The sequence below is a fragment of the Zonotrichia leucophrys genome, chromosome Z (assembly GCF_028769735.1).
Source record: "Zonotrichia leucophrys gambelii isolate GWCS_2022_RI chromosome Z, RI_Zleu_2.0, whole genome shotgun sequence".
Taxonomy (NCBI): domain Eukaryota; kingdom Metazoa; phylum Chordata; class Aves; order Passeriformes; family Passerellidae; genus Zonotrichia; species Zonotrichia leucophrys.
Genome location: NC_088200.1, coordinates 3897662 through 3911554, shown reverse-complemented (window position 1 = coordinate 3911554; position 13893 = coordinate 3897662).

Here is a 13893-nt window from a genome sequence, read left to right as displayed (position 1 = left end):
CATCACTTTTCTTTGACTCTTAAACAAGAATCTTGTCAACACAATCTCTGTTTCTCATGTTTTTTATTATTTCTAGACCATTTCTAGACATTAAGGATGTCTGATGCTTCAATATGAGAAAATTTAAGTTTTAATATAAAGTCCTGACCACTCAGAAACTTGGAAGTCATTTGAGTGTACAAAAGTGAATGTTGATTTTTTGTACAAGGGAGGGAACTGCCAAAGTTTTCTCTGCACCTATTCCTCTACTACAGCTGATCTGCCATGAAGAGGAAAGGAAAAACTATGTCCCAATTCCTTGTACAGAAGAGAAGAATCCCATACAAAATTTTTGAACACCAGTTTTTATTTTGTGGAAAAAAAAAAGATTATTGCAATGAGATAGGCAAGGCCACAGTGTGAGTCCTAAGAGAATTAAAAAGTGTGTACTCAACATTTTCTTACTTATTCTAAATAAAAATGGTGTGGGGGGGGAATGGACTACCCTTAAGGGGAAGGATGGACCAAAGGGACACTAAAGAGGGGCAAAGGGACCAAAGGGAAATTTTGAACATATGATTTTCAGTGAACCTATATAAATACAGGTAATTCAGATTTCCTAATTTTATTATTGACATGTATTTTTAGTGCCAATTTAATACATATTGCTAAATATCTGTAGGAGAAATTAATTATATTAAAATTATTATTACATTTCAGATAATAACAACTAAATAATTCAGATAATAACAACTAAGAAATATTCAGGTGCATTCTTTCTAGTTAGACATTGTTTGAGTGTAACTAAACTGATTGAACTTGGGCTATTGATTGATTCTATAGAGAAAACAGAGATTTGACTAGAAAACTGCTGAAAGCTCTGAATCACTGTTTTCTCCAAAAATATGTTGATTTTGTGCAGTTCAACACACAATTAGAGAAAACATCAAACACTTAAATGAAACTGCACTAAAGCAGGAAAACAATACTACCTTGCTTAGCCAATATGTGAGACATTGCACTGGGAACCTCCTAGGACTCTGTTGTTGATTCAGCCTAGGTGAGACAAGCAGCAAAGACGCAACTCTCAGGCACAACACTGGGTTTGGGGCTGTTTACTCAGAAAATTGCAGTTGAATCATTAACAGCTATGGCAGAGTGTCTATCCAGCTACAAGGAACACATTTGTGTCACGTTTTTCCCAATCAGTTGTGTAGGATTGTAGCCTTCATAGTTCTTTATTTACAAACATTAAAACCATTCAGAAATATCCTCTATTGAAAGTCTTCCCGTGTTTGTTCATCTATCCAAGTGGAGAGGATGGCATTGGGCCAAGCACATAATCTGTAATGTGCTCATTTGGTGCCAGGCACAGTTTAAGTCGTTTTACAGTTTATATTTCCATTTGAATTTAACATTGCTCCTCTTTGCCATTCCAATGATTTGCTTGGCTGTTATGCAGAGGAACATTGCAGCTCCATGACAGTTAAAACCAAAAATGTTGCTCTCAATGTAGTTAATTAGGAGAGAAAATATTTCTCTATACAATTCTGATATTCACCTCTGCCCTTAAAATGCACAATTATGGTTTCAAAATGGACTTTTTGTTATTGGTGGGGCTTTTTAGCCCTGGAGCATACACTAATGGTACACAATAAAAACCACTAAAAAACTGGCACCAATGTATAAAGTTAGCGAAATATTTTCTCTCTCCACCTTAAAATGAATTTTTGAACAATTTAGACTTTCCCAGTCCTGTATTTTCCTTTTGCCCATTGTCAGTTTAGGTTAGTTTTTCTTTTTTTTTTTTTTTTTGTTACAATTATTTCTTAGTAATGGCATAGATGAATACCTCAGATCAGTACAAGAACACCTGCTTGAGTATATACAATGAGCCTCTAATCTTGCAGTAAAGTCTTACAATCAGATTATACAGCTCTCAGATTTCCCTCTAAAGGTCATCCTAGTACCAATTCCATTGCTATCTAGAGACCACTGAGATTTTCTTCAGGTTACATTCATGCCTTTAGCTGCAGTCTGGTAACTATAAGTGAAAAGGAATGATTTTTTTTCTTTGCAGGATGGTGATGGTAAGGTAGACCCATAAGTAAGTAAAGTAGAATAAAGTGAAGTAAAGACAAGACTTAGAAGACTTGCATTTGTTACAGAAATCTTTGGCTATCACCCTCTGAAGGTAGTTTCTTGCAAATCAAATTGCTCCTATAACTAAGCCATTTTGAACATATGATTTTCAGTGAACCTATATAAGTTCAGCTAATTCAGATTTCCTAATTTTATTATGGACATGTATTTTTAGTGTCAATTTAATACATATCAATAAATATCTGTAGGAAAAATTAATTATTATATTAAAATTATTCTTACATTTCAGATAATAACAACTTTCCTGTTTCATTTTTGAGAATAATTTCTCTAGACAAAATATATTTTAATTACATCTTCTTTGATCCTCTGGAAAAAAGGACATCGGTCATTAAATATCTCTTCCCATGAAAGGCATACAGGTTCTGCGTTTTGCCCTTAATTTTATCACAACGAAATATGAAGTGTAAGTGGGAAGCTCAGTGACTGCTCAAAGCAGGGAACTCTAATATAATTTTAGGTTATGGGTAAATAAAGGTTATCACTTTTACACAGCTTACTTTTATCTGCTGAAATCCTGATTACCTGTCAGACTCCTGGAGAGCACATGGGACAACTTTTATTGCTCCCTAGTTTCTGAATGCCCCTCCTTTTAAACTTGAGAACCTTCAAGCACTGTTTTTACTGGTATTTCATCCAACTTGTGCAGCTTGAAGGGGAGCAACTCAAGGGTAGAAGTAGGGACAGGCCCTGTCCAGTGGAAAAAAATGACAGACAATTATATGAGAGTAAATCTTGAACTACAGCTTTTCCTTTTTCATCCCAGCTGTACTCACAAAAACAGCATTTACTCATGCTCAGGAGAGTGCAGGCTGTTCTGAGCCAACGTGCTCCTTTGTTAACAAAAGGCAACTGATTCACATCTGTAAACTGGTGCTACTGCAGTACCCCTTTTTGCTTTCCAGCAAAACCAGAGTGGAAAAAAAGGCGCTTTTTAATATTTCCTATCACAGGTCACTGAGCAATGCCATGAAAGTTGGACACAACTGACCTGGAAAAATGATATCTTGGCTAGTCCACAGGAAGACACAAAAAGAGTTAGCCACACACCTCTCTGATTAAAATATTAGTTAGCAGCATTTCCATTAAAACTTTCTTTATCAGATTTTCCTCAATATTTTTGTCTTCTAGTACCAGATACCTATATGTTCCACAGTCACGCTGAAAGGAGAACCCCAAGGAAAACCAAGTTTCTACTTCATAAATGACTGTAATGTCCCCTCCCTGCTAAGAGGAAGCAGGTTAAGCATGTACTTGTAAAATCTCTCATCATCCTTCTATAAAAAACAGAAACTTGATAAAGATAATCCTTAAAGGGGATCCAGAGCACATGCTCATTAAAAGGAAACCAAAAACTTCTAAATAAGGCCCTTCCCTTTATTACACAATGTCTTAGATAAAAATATATTTCCATAAGAATATAAATGTTCCAATGACATTTTTCACTCTTTTAATATCAATACTATATTAATTTTAAGATGCAAATTATCACTCTATAACATGTTCCCATATTCCAAAATCATCCTCATTGTACTTATTAGATATTTTTAAAAATAACTCCTCCAATTCCTATATTTTCCCTGAATTAACAGTTTTTTAGTTTGGGGAGCTTTACAGAGATTCACTTGATCATAACAACAATAATATCAATAAAACTTTTTTTCTTTCAACCTTCTCTTCAGCCAGAATACCACTTCAAACAGACGTTGTTTTCTACATTATTTATTTTCATGGTAGAAAAAATTTGCACTGTCCTTAGAAACAATGATAGCTTAGAATATCATAGTTTTTATTGGTTTTTGTCTTTTTTAATGCTGTCCTTAATTTTCTTTTCAATATATTATTCTGGAAATTTAATGTAATATTGGTTTTAGATATTAATAATAGCTATTTTTTAAAGTCAGGGAAAAGTTGTTTTTTATTTAATTAAGGCAAAAAAAGTGTTATTTTTCATTCTGAAGGTCACCCAGTGCATATTATCTATATAGCAAATGAGAAAGGAGTTTAATCCATGATGTAAAAGTGATCCCATTTTATCTTTTCTGATTCATTAGGTAAACAAGTACCCTGACTATTCTGTCTGGGTTATGCTGGAGACTGGGTTATAGCCAAATTCCTTCTCTGAGCAGGGGGAAAAGAATGAATGAGTTTGTAAAGAGAACTTTGTTTGCACAAAGGCATTGGCTTAGTCCTCTGTGACTACTGGGAACACTTGGAACATAGAGACTTCATAATATTCAGGAAGAAAATCAGCAGAGGAAGTTGAGAAGTTTGAAAGTTTATTTTGATATGGTCTTTGTGCTTAATTGACAATGAGCTACAAAAGTGAGTAACTGTATCCCAATCATTTTTTGAAGTTTATAAATATAGGAGATTTCTTGCACTATTTGCCTCTAATATACAATAACTTTATGGTAAATGAATTATTCTTTCTGAGGATTTGTTGTGACCATAGTAAGGGAGAGGAGCGCCCATTTATTTGTGGTAAAATTCACTGATGTTGCCTTTTAATAAAAAAGGTCTAATAAAGTTTAAAATGTTCAGGCATAAACACTGTTTACTTTTCTTAGGTTGTTCTGCAAGATATTTCCTTTGTTCTATTCAGCTCACATTATCAAACCTTTGATCATGGCAATCAAGACTCCTTATATTTTCCACATTGTATAAATCTGGAATATTGTGCAAACTCAAAAACATTGAGGCAGCAATCTAGGAATCCAGTTTTATCAGAAGTAACAGCTTAATCCCGTGTGCACAGTGTTTCTTCCTGGCAACTGGAGATAACACACACTACATTGTTAAAGTGCAATTCTGAGAAAATGAACCACAGTCCTTCATTTTGGACTCTAAAAGGTAGAACTCTCTTGAAAATCCAAAAGCATCAGCTGAAAAGTTTGCAGTTATTTTTTTGGATACCCACCTGCTATAGCTCTGCTGGCTTCTAATCATCTCCTTTATGATATATTACTGGAAATGGACATGTATTACACAGCTCTATTATATTGAGGAAAGTTGTGTAACAATTTCATGTTGACTCTTATCTTGCAATCCCTGAGGCTCAGAGTCCTATTTCATCACTGGGCTGAACAGGAGAGCACTGTAAATCTCTTTGTTAAACCATTGGACTTCAAACAGAGAAGAGCTTGTGCTCAGACATCCCTGAAAACTTTGAGGAATACATCATGTCTCAATCCCCTTTGTGCTGAAGGAATAGAGGCACACTTAAGTTTCTTAAACACAGTGGAAAAGCTGGAGTTCAAAGACACAACTAAATAGCAGAGTTCCATCTCTGGACCCTGCAAGACATCTCTGTGTGCCCCTAGGAAACACACCCATTAAAAGAGAGGTCTGTGAAGGATAGGGCTGTACACCTTAAAAGACTTGAACTTATCCACAAATTCTCTATTGCTGTTTTCACTACATGCCATACAACAGATAAAATTTGGATGCTGTTTTGTTCCCTTCTACAACAGGGTAGAATGCATTAACATGAAACAAATGCTCTTGAGAAAGCCCTGGAAGCTAAATGTTTCCAGTCTAGTTAATTCCTGCAGGTTGCAGTTAATCTGTCTCACTTTAAGTGTGTTAAAGTTGCAGAAACAAATTCCTAGCAACAGTTATTCAGAAAATATAACTCCAATTTTACAGGAAAAACATTATTCAAAACTGTTATAATTTGAAACTGGAAAACCACCCAAATTTTCAAATCTTTGCCTCTGCATCATTGATAAGACAAATACATAGTAATTTTATTCAGAATCTCTGAACCAAGGCTTTTATAGTGACAATATATCAAGGTTTATTTCCTACTTACTGTGGCATGCAAATGCAACATTGAAAATGGAGTAAAACTTTAATAAATGAATAAAAGCCACAAGGCCATAGTCAAACACTGATACTGCCTCAGACAATTTTCATTTTTAACAAACAAAATAGTTTCAACAATACTTAAAAAAAAAATCACTTTTGAAAATGTCTTCATAGTAGAATGAATTGTTTCTCAAAAAATATTTATTTTTCCTTTTCACCTGACAGAATCTCATCACTACTTGTTTTGACTAGCTCCATAGATGGATTCTGGCATAATTAAGCTTTTCAAGAAAGAATGTAAGGTGTTCCTGCTCCCACTCTCTCAGACAGCACAATGATGATGGGAGATCCTTTCTCTGGCATTCTTCAGAGATGCTCAACAGTCTCTGAGCACAAATCACCTCCAGCTCACTGCAAAAGGCTGTCTTGGAGGTGCATGCAGGAAACAAACCCAAACTTTAATCTGCAAACAAAACCAATGACCAAAACTAACAAAACACAGGGGAGAGCACTCCACAATCATATTACACCAACGTGTAACAGCATATGAGTTTGCTGCACTGGTCAGAGATATTGCCACTATACAGACAGAAATGATGGCCCAAAGATACACACACATACTGTTAAAGGAGAATAATAGAATCAATTAGGCTGGAAAAAGCTTCCAAGATCATCAAATTCAACAGCCTTTGACTGATCACCACCACCTTGTCAACCAAATCAAATTAGTGCCACATTCAGCTCTCAAACTCTTTCAGGATAGTGATTCCACCACCTCCCTGGACAGCCTGTTCCCAATGCTTTACACCCCGTTTTGTGAAGAAATTTTCCCTAATATCCAGCCTGACCCTCCCCATGCCCAGCCTGAGGCCGTTCCCTCTGCTCCTGTCCCTGTTCCCTGGAGCACAGCCCTGTTCCCCGGCTGTCCCCTCCTGTCAGGAGCTGTGCAGAGCCACAAGGGCCCCCCTGAGCCTCCTTTGCTCCAGGCTCAGCCCCTTCCCAGCTCCCTCAGCCTCTCCTGGGGCTCCAGCCCCTTCTCAGCTCCCTCAGCCTCTCCTCATCAGACCTGTGCTCCAGTGTCTTCACCTGCTGACTTTGTGCTCTGGCTGAACATGACTCTTTTTGCGTTTATTCAGAAAATGAGCAGCAGCACCTGTCCTGGGCAATGGTTGCAATGGGCAACATTTAACTTCCCAATTCATGGTCTGACACGTGTGTGGCTGCTTTAGAGGGTGCTATCTTTCCCCAGGTTTTCTTGGGTTCAGAGCAATTCCTGTACCCTGAAGCCACCAGGAACTAGGAATACAGGCTGATCAATGTGGTTCCAGAAGTGGCTGTGAAAGACAAAATTTTTAGATGTCTTTAATTAGAAGTGAGGAAAAAAAACTACAAGTGTGAAGCACAATTGGGGTAATATAAGATGAAGATTGTCAGAGAATGTCTGTTTTCAGCTCAGATCACAAACACCTCTTCAAATAATTTGTATTTCATTTAAATTTATTGCACAGAATAAAAGTGACATGATTGCTGTATACCATATAACAATTCTCTCATTCATTCACCCTTAGAGGCCAGTTTTGGCATTTAACACAAAAGTATGAAGGGGAAAAAAAAAAAAAAAAAGAAAATTCATATTATAGACCGAAATAACTTACTGTAAATATTTTAGTTGCATTGACTTTGTCTTGTTTTGTATCAGTTTTATGAACCATATTTCAGAGGGGATTCATATCAAATATTGCCTGCTTTATATAGATGCTATATATTGTAGATTTATGCAAAGGGCAAATTCAGTTAAGTGTCTGTGTGAGTGCTATTTTGCAATGCCATGTGTATATAACAAAGTTATTGTCAAGGGGATTGTAAGACAGGCATTATTATTGCATCAGATTTTAATCATAATAATTGGTGTTGGCTGACAGTATAATCTTTTTGCAGATATTTCTTAGCTCTGGGTATCATAACTCTCTTACATTTCTGAGTTGCAAATTATCATTGAGAGGGCAAAAAATGCCAGGCAAGCACAAGCTCTGACTTGATCACTTTCACAACAATTCTTAGCGATACTCATCTACATAGGGTTTGCAAATGTGCTTTCACTGAGGTTTAAAATCACCCTGAAGAGTATAAAGCATTAACATCTCCTTCCTGTTGAGAGCAGATTGACCCATCATCTCTCATGAAAACAGCTAGCTATGGTCAGAAAAAAGTAGAAATCATCAGATACACGCACTCTGCCCACATGTGAGTGCTGTGGATAAGTCCCCACTGTTTCCTTGTCCTCTTTTCCACGAGGATTAAGCATTCTCCTAAATGTAACCAAGCACACCGTATTTTATATTTTGGGTGAGTATAATTCTTGACCCTGGAGATGCATCATCTGTTAATTTACAGGCTACATAACACATTAATAACAGCTCCTTCATGTCACCTCTACTTTCAAAAGATCAGATATTCGATTTTCTAAACAAGAAACTCCAAAGCCATAGTGATATTTTTGTTGGTCTGATTTTTTAAGAGTGTAGTGACAATCTTGAACATAATGTGATTTTTCTCTCCATTCTGAACTAAGAAAGATGCTTGAGGGTTTTGGGTTGTGGGGCTATTTCTTTTTTGTGTGGTTTGGTTTTTTCATTTCGTTATTTTGTTGTAGGGGGACACAGCATGGGTAAATGAATGCAAAGTAGAATGTAATCTTATCCCCCAACGAGGTGCAGCTGGAACCAGCTACTAAAGATTAGGAACAGGCCTGACCTTTACAGGCCACACCTGTAGTCAATAAGAACAAGTGGCATAATAGAGTAGATTAGTGGGACCTGAAGTCAGAGGAGTCAGATGGCTGCTGCAAGGAGCAGGAACAGTCAGTGCCTAGAGGAGCTGCCTACGAGAAACATTGAGAAGGTATGAAACTCTGAGGAACCCTTGCAACATTATGATAAAAGAACTCGTGATATATAAGACAACAGAACTCATGATGTATAAGACAACATATAATGATAATAGAACTGTTGTAATATATAAGACAACAACTCACCATCTCAGAATTCCTTTGCAATTCTGTCTTGAACTGGTCCTGCTAGGACCTGACATGCCGAAGGAGTTTTTGTAGCTCATCTTTTCCACGGCTGACTAATGAGATTTGTTCTTTAGGTTGTAAAGAGTGACTGGGTCTTTCAGCTAACAACTGGTCCCTCTCACATGAGACAATATTTAGTGTCTCAGTTAACTGTTGAACCTAAAATGAACAGTGGAGAAAAATGCAAGTCACAATTTGGTGGTTGTGGTCTTTATACACCCTATGAAGTAGTCAAATCAGTTGTGTCAAATACACAATTCTTAATTACTAAAATCACAATTCTTAATTACTAAAATTCACACTAACAGAAAGAAAAGTTGAAAAATGATTCTGGTGTTCTAATAGCATAGAAAAAATTTACAAGGAAAAGGAACAGCATGACACCTAAAAAGTTTACATCAGTCCACTTTGGTTTTCCGTAAATCAAGCAGAATCAAAGGAAAAGGCAATCGACCTTTGTCTATATCGCAAGAAAAATAAACAGAAGACGAGCACAAAAGATGGACAGTATCTTTATATTTCCTCTACTGGAGAGTAATGTTTGCTATACTGAAGCAATCCTCAATTATACTCTTTGATCTACAAAGGAAAAATATGACAGGTGAAAAGATGCAACTCATTGGGGGACAAGATTACATTTTCCATTACCTTCATTTATCCATATGTCATGGTTTGTGCCAGTGCCCCTATGAGAATATCCTCTCCCTGGTGTCTGCTCTGAGATGTGACCAGGAACAAGCAAGGCAGCCTCCTACTTAGAAATAAAGAAGACTTTATTAACTAAATTACAAGAAAAGAAGGGAAAAAAAAAACCACAAGGAAAATGAAAACCTTACAAAAGCATTTTCCTCCTCCCCCCCTCACCAAATTTCCCAATGCAATACATTCCCCCAAACCACCAACTCTCAGTCCGGCACCACCCTTTAGAATACTCACACTTCAGTTCATGAAGAGGAGAGGAGTCCTTCTTGCACCACAGGCTTCCCCTGGAAACACGCTGAAACCTCGTGTGCTTCCATGTCACTCGGCACCGCCCTGGAAAGTCCTTTTGCCATGGTGACATCTTCCTTCCATGCCCAGTGCTCTCACCACTGTGCATGGAGCAGACCTTCTGCTAGGGTTGTCTTTTAAGGATGCCTTGTCTCACTCCAAAAAGGCACAGTCTCTGCTTTGGGACATCTGTGCCCCCCCATTTTTTCACCCCTGGGGCCGAGGGGTCCCCACACTGAACCCTCCAGGTTCTGAGGCACTGCCTCCCCCTAAATGCAGTCTCTGTGTCACAGGAAAAAAAAATGTTTCCGTCTATGGCCACACAAGAAAAGTCCAGCCAGAAGGCCACTCCATCATCTCTCCCCACTCAGCCAGTCTTCTCCACTTCCCTCGGGCATGGTCCTTGTTATCTCATCTCTTATCTCCCTTCTTATTCAGCTCCAGGAGGATCAGCATTTGCAAGGTTTCTATCATGCAGGAAAAGGGTTAAATATCGCAGTCTCTGCCTCTCCGGAGCTCCGGCACTCCCACACTGCCCAGCCGGGCACCTCAGCACCTTCTCGCCGCACCCGCGCCTTCCCCTTCTTGGGCGGCCGCTATCAAATTCAGACGCCGGCTCTCCCTCTCTCCCCACCCCCTGGGGTGGTGGGGGCTGGCTGCCCGATATCTCTCGGTGCTCTTCCACCCTTCCATCCTCAAGGGCCTCCTCACCCCCCGTCTCTGTCCAGGCCCGGGCCTACCGCATGGCTGCCCCTCCTCCGCCCAGCAGCAGCAGCTGAACGGAGGGAGGGAGACCTGACCTCTTTGCCTCCAAGTCCCGAGAGAGCTCCCAGAGCAGCAGCTCAGGTTTTTAACCCCTGTGTGTTCTCAGAGGGGTGTCCAAACCTCAGTGGCTACCCCAGGTGCCAATGTTTAAATCTGAACACCTATTGGTCACCACAGCATATCCAAAAAAAACCTACTTCCTGTCAGTCAAACCAGGACCTACATTTTGTAGGGGTTTTTTCATAGGTTTTGTGGGACTTACTGGTTTGGGGTCTTGTTTGTTTGTTTTTATGGGACTTTTCTTGTTTTGTCTTGGTTGGGTTTGATTAGTTGCTTGTTTGGCTTTTTTTATTTGCTGTGAATTAACTATTTTCTTAGCTCACAGCAACAATTTATTTTCTTCACCAGAACATTCATTTCAGAATCATAGAACAATTTACCTTGGAAAGGTCTTTAAGATCATCAGGTCCAGCCATTACCCCAGCACTGCCAAGTCCATGATTAACATTCTCCCCAATAGTCATATCTATGCCTGCTTCTTTTTTTAATTAATTATTGTTAGTCTTAAAAAGGAGGTGATCTAAAGAGATGTCTAAGTACCCAGTGATCTCAGAGGTAGAACATTTACCTGAAACTAAGGCAGAGTGACAACTTGGACCAGCGTTCTTCAAGTCATAGAGGCATTAATGATTCAATTAATGTAACAGACATTAAAATACTAACTTTCCAGCTTCAATTTCCTTCTAAATAACTATCTGTTATAGCTCATGAATGGTTTGTGAAAACGATTTCCTTTCCAAAATCTATACTGATCTTCTAAACAGGAAAAAACACCAATCACAATAAAAATTCTGTCCCTAGAATATATTTTCTGAGCTTCAGGTAGATTTGGTAACAATTTCCACTCAGAAGATTATCTTCAGGGGCAAAAAACATAACCTCTTGGGAGAGATGCAAGTCCAGCAGGGAAGGAGAACATGTGACAAGATCCTTGCATCCTGCATAAATGTGAATAACAAAAAAATATCAATTGAAACATTAAGTCTATAACAAAACTGATGGCCAAGGTATTGCCTTTCCCTGAAGAATAGTCTTATAATATCATTCATGGGTCACTTCAACCTGCCTTACTTTGGATTAGGCACAAATCTGCTTCCACCTTAATTGCATTTTTTGGGTTTTATCAGAGATGAATAAACTTCAGTTTGTGAAACCTCAGAGCTATGCATCAGGATTTTCCACAGAGTATTGAAGGATCCTTTCTATCTCAGTCTCTGGCTTTGTAATGTTGGCTATAGGGAGAAAGGGAGAAAATAGAAATTTTCTGTTGACTGTATTACAGTAAGGGGTGTATTTTTTTCAGAATCTGTGTGTTAACTGTGAGACAACAGAGTTCATCCAAGCTAGAAATAAAGGAACACACATGATTCATCAAGGAAAGGCTTAAGAGAGATTCAAGAGAGGCACAGTTTGACTCACCTAAATGAAGTGTCAAGAGGTCTCAATGATTTAGGCCAGAGCTAAAATATCACGCACTGGTACAAAGGTAAAACAAAATAACTAATTTTTTATTGGTTATATTGGACAGCAACAGTCCAAGTCTAGGTCTTGAAGCTTGGTCCACACGTGAGGAACATGGCAGTTAATAGACCACAGAGAAATAACCAGTGACTAGGCATAGCCTTGATGTTTAGCCAACTTAACAAGAAAACTACTGAGCCTGATTTAAGCAATTGTTCAGTGTGACCAGCTGTAATGTGAGAAGATGCAAAGAATTCGCAGAAAGTATTATGGGGAGGGCTGGCTATCACAAATGACTGAGGGACAATCATAGCCAGGAAAGGTGTCCTTTCACAGAGAAACACTGGAGATTTTTGTGGGAGTGAGGTTTGGCAGTGCCAGCCATGTCCAAGGAAAGGTCTCAGTGGAAGCCTGTGAGGATCTGGTTACCTAGGTAACTGGATCAGAAATTAAAAATTTGCCTATGGATATAGCAGAACCATGACTGTGAGAAATGGGTGCAGGGGGAGTAACAAATGTAGGATGTCTGTTTGGGTGAATAAGAGAATGTGTGGGTTGGAAGGGACTTTAAAGATCATCTCATTCTAACTCCTCTTTCATGGCCAGGGACAACTTCCACTACATTAGATTGCTCAGAGCTTCATCCAGCCTGGCCTTGAACACTTCCAGGGCTTGGGCAGGCACAGTTTCTCTGGGAAACTTGTTCCAGGGCCTCAATACCCTCAAAGTAAATAATTTTTTCCTGATATCTATTCTAAACCTGCTTTGTTTCAGTTCAAAATCATTCCCTCTCATTCTTTTACAACATTCCTTCATAAATAGTCTCTCTCCAACTTTCTCTCAGGCTCCCTTCAGGTACTGAAAGGCTGCAACTAGATCACGCTGAAGCCTTTTCTCCTCCAACTTGAACAATCCCATTTTTCTCAGCCTATCCTCATAGTCAAGGTGCTCCATCTCTCTGATCATCCTGATGGCTTTTCTCTGGACTCAATCCAACAGGTTGATGTCTATTTTGGTGCTGAGAACCCCAGTGCAGGACGCATTCAAGGTGGGGTCTCATGAAAGCAGAGAAACAAAATCAGCTCCATGATGCTCTGGAGGCAGCCTGGGATATGATTTTCTGGGCTGTGAGTGCCATGGCCAGGTCAGGTCCAGCCTGTCATCCACCAGCACCCCAAGTCCTTCTTTGCAGGGCCACTCTTGATCAGTTCACACCTATGAATAGGACATATCAGGGCAGCAAAGCTAAGGTAGTCTTAGTAGCTACTAAAAAAAAAAGTAGGAAGTAATGCAGTGTTTCAAAAAGCCCGGAGCAGAGCTGTTGCAGACATCTTTTTGTAAAATCCTTTGAAAATCCTTTCTTAGGATTTTTACTTCCTGAGAAGCTGAGAGGCTCCAGGAACAAAATGTAAACAATGGTTATCTGCTGCTGTGGAATGCATCAGGTGGATTTTTGATTGGCCCATCTTGGATGTTTATAATTAATGGCCAATCAAGGCCGAACTATCTAGGACAGAGTCTGAGACAGCTGCCTTGTGTTATCATTCCTTTCTATTCTTAGCTTAGCTACCCTCCTGAGAATAAATCTT